We start from the raw sequence: 3,884 nt of genomic DNA on the forward strand, positions 1-3,884 counted from the left end.
AGTAGGGCGCAGGGCCCAGCCAGAACTGACCCAATGGTTATTTTTGTTGTTCAATTTTTATTCATGCCAAAAAGTGTGGAATGGGCCATGGTGGAGGTGTATTCAGCAGTACTCGTGTGAGGCCCATGGGAGTTTGTGTTCAGTCCTAATCTATACCAAAAAAAGGGAGAATGTTGCGTGGACCCTAGGGGGTGTGATATCTAGAATCGTGGCCCAAGGTGTTTTTTGATGCAATGAATTATTCAGACTCTATCTCAATTATCCAATTCAAAAACAAAACAAAAATAAATAAATAAATAAAAAGAAATTAAATTAAATTAAACAAAAGAAAAGGGAATTAGGTTTAGAATGTGACCCTTGAGCTTTCTACGTTCAATCTCCTTCCTTGAAACGAACGTGAAGCAACGACGGTGCCGAAGATTCTTTGGCCCGATCGACTCTCGGAGAGCCACCGTAAACTCAATCTCTCGCTCATCTCTTCTTCAATCGTGAGTGACGATGCCTCTCCTCCGATTTGTTCTCGTCTTCCCTCGCTCAGCTCTCTTTGTTCTCGATTCTCTGTATGTCTTCAGATTCGTCGTGGTTGAAGAGTGATGATATTGTTGCTTGACGAAGCCGCAGTGATGCCGAAGCTATACGAAAGTGAGATTGTTGCGTTCTTATCTTCTGCAGATTGGTGGAATTGGAGAAGCTTGCAACGAAGGTTGGTGACTGTCTCTTTGCGTCAAATTGAAGATAATGGAATTCGTGGATTATCGATGGAGAGTGGTGATTGAAGATTGGTTATGCTGGATCGAGTATTGTTGGAAGATTGAAGAGAGTTTGTTCCATGGTGAGTTTTCCGATTCTGTTCTGAACTTCTTATCAATTCTGTTACTACCTTTCTTCTCTGAGCTTTTTCTTCTTGTTTTCTGTTGCGTGTCCTTGAGTTGAGAGTTTTTCTGAGAATTTGAAGATTGAAGAGTTCTTGGAGAAGGTTCAAGAGTGTTATAGTTTTTGTGAGATTGAGAGAGAAATCGATGATGAAGATGAGTGAAGTTGCAGAAAGTGAGAAGATCTAGAGGGTTGATGAAAATGGTGGAGGGAGAAGATGAAGTGGAGATTGAAGGGTGAATGTGAAGGAGGGGGAGAGATGAATGATGAATGAATAGAGGGAGAGTGAAGAAATTGGCGTGGAGAGAAAGTGTTATATAGAGATTGAGGTGATGAGAGATCAGTCAAGGATGAGAGATCCTCAACCATAGGATTAGATTGATTCAGTTATAAGGATGAAGGGCTGAGATTGGGCAGTTATAGAAGTTAGTTACGTTCTGTTTTTGTGGTTATGTGACAGGTGTTAGTTTTTGGTTATGATCTGTTAGAATTCTGTTAGGTAATTCTGTTATTGGTAGTTTAGGAGAGGTTAGAAGTTGGTTTAGTTGGTTACATGGTGGTTATGAGACTATTAGAAGGTTAAGGGTAGTTAGTTATAAGAGGTTATCTTCTGTGAATTTATATGTATTATGTGCAGGTCTGCTGGCTGGATTTGAATGGTAGGCTGAGACTTTTGCTTGTCTTTTTGCAGGATTCATGAAGAATAAGTGGAGAGATTGAAGCTGGATTTCGGTACTGAGTTTGAAGCTGTTTGGGATTCGGGGCTGCACGGTTGATGAGTTGTTGGCTGAGACATAGGTTTTCTTTTATGACAGAATTTTCCCCTTGATTGCAGGCCTGGCATTGGTGTGGTTTCGACATATGGTGAGTATTAATCTTTTGAACTTGTGTAATTTTGAAAGGATTTTGAACTGACAGTGGTTTATTTGATGTGTGAATGCATTGATGCGAACCGAACATGCTACGCTTAGATAGTGTTGGAACTGTTTTGAAATTTATGAATATGAATGATGGCTTAATGCATTATGGTTGGATAGGTGTGATTTCTAGGGTGGGTTTGATGCACATGGTTATTTTGGTTTTACAGGATGATGGAAAGAAGTTTAGACTGATGTGTGCTTGGTTTTATGCAGGTTAGCATCAATTTTGGAACAAGGTCTATCAAAGTGAAAAGCATCATTGCTTGAACAACAAGAAATGCCTATCCACATGGCACAAATAAAACGGTTATGAAGAAATGGAGAAAGAAAAGGATATGTTTTAGGAAGTGCTGTATTTCTCCCGTGTAATTTTCTTTGTACTTGCAATGAATCAGACATGTGTTTCAAATGCATTGGATTTGAGTGTAACTTGTAATACTTTAGCTTGTAATGACTTATTCCCAGTGAAGAACTTTTTTCTCCATTTTCAAATTTGCATCTTGATTGAATGAACTACAAGATATGATGAGAAATAATCGAAAACATCTAGAAGTTTAGTCAAAAGTCAACTTTCTATGTTTGACTTTGACTAAAAGTCAAAGTTTAAATTATTTCCTTTCAATTTGAAATGATTCTCAAGACACTTTATCTCACCTCAAACTTTTGCGCAAAATCCAAACCCATATAATGATCATAACAAAATCCTGAAGTCCACTGGTAAACCCAAACACACAGGCCCAAGAAACATAATCCTTTGATTAGACACCATACATCGTTTTGCCCTTGATGGGAAGATAAATAAGCCTTTGTGCCAAGTCTCGTTCGTGCGAGACCCCATTTTACTCCATGATTCTTGATCCCCTACTTTTAGGTGCCTTATCGAATGAATGAATGCAAAATTATGCAAATGACCTAATGGAGGTATGCAGACGATTCAAAAGCTATAAGCCAGATAAAAGGGTAGGACAAATTTGGGTTATGACAAAGCGAGGGGAATAAACAGTAATGGAATTCGAAGCCGTTACCTCTGGTATTTTCTTCTCCATTTAAGCGTCTTCAAGAATCGTCATCACCGGTAAGTTTTCTGATCGATCACTCTCGCGTATTACCTGCTTGATTCTTAGCACCATTGCGTAGAGTAAGCCTCCACAGTTATTTTCCCCATGGTCTTGATGTCTTCTCGTTCGCCGTCGCCATTTAATTTGAATTTCTAGAACCTAGGGTTTCGGAAGGGAATTCATCGATCCGGCCAAATGAAGGGTTTTCTGTGCAATCTATGGACGTAATCTATATCGGGCGTAATTTTAGGCTAGGTTTATGTTCAGGTTTAGTTGATCGGGGGAGATTAGAGACGGCGAGGACGGCGGAGGACTCGCCAAAAATCGTATGTAAAACGAGAGAAGTGAGTTCGTAGAAGCTGAGGAGTCACACCGTTTAACAAAACCAAAACGCACCGTTTTCTTATCTCTTTTCTTTTAGTTTTTCTTTTTTTCTTTTATTAAAAAGTGATAATAAATTTTGAATAAAAATCATGTTAAAAAACTGTAACAAAAAAAGATATCCCTTGGGCCTATGTGCTTTACTAGTGCACCCCCCCCCCCCCCCCCCCCCCGAAGCCCATGTCATCGTTTTTGGTAAACAAAATCTGCAATGAAACAATGCTGGGCACTTCTTTTGGGCCTGTGCGCCCTTGATTCTTCCTGCACCACCAATTTCAACTTAACACCCCATGGTCACATATTTTCTATAGTTTTTTAACATAGTTTTTTCTTATTTTTTTTGTGATAAAGAATAAACAATAATCATACATTTTGGTTAGATTTTTAGGTAATAAAATTGTAATAAAAATCATCCTTTTGTTTGATTTTAGGTCATTGTTGACATTAAAAAAGCTTATAAAAATAGTAGTATTTTTTAGGTTATTTTTTTTTGCACTTACTTTTGACTTGTTTCTTATATGCTTGAATTGATTCTTTTATTTCTTTCGTACCATTTGTATGTTATTTTTGTATAATTCTTGCGTGATTTTGTTACTTGTTTTTTGCCATATTTTTTGCCTACTTTGTTAATTCCATTTTAATGCTCCTTTTA

At 38.0% G+C, this 3,884-nt stretch overlaps 1 long non-coding RNA gene across 1 annotated transcript; it reads left to right on the forward strand.

Moving 5' to 3' along the window:
- Positions 1-323: 323 nt before the first annotated feature.
- Positions 324-2,651, forward strand: LOC131633362 (uncharacterized). Its single transcript, XR_009293307.1, has 3 exons — positions 324-832; positions 1,565-1,737; positions 2,007-2,651. It is a non-coding gene; the product is annotated as an uncharacterized LOC131633362 (long non-coding RNA).
- The last annotated feature ends 1,233 nt before the right edge of the window (positions 2,652-3,884 follow it).

The sequence above is a fragment of the Vicia villosa genome, unplaced genomic scaffold, assembly GCF_029867415.1.
Source record: "Vicia villosa cultivar HV-30 ecotype Madison, WI unplaced genomic scaffold, Vvil1.0 ctg.001121F_1_1, whole genome shotgun sequence".
Classification (NCBI taxonomy): domain Eukaryota; kingdom Viridiplantae; phylum Streptophyta; class Magnoliopsida; order Fabales; family Fabaceae; genus Vicia; species Vicia villosa.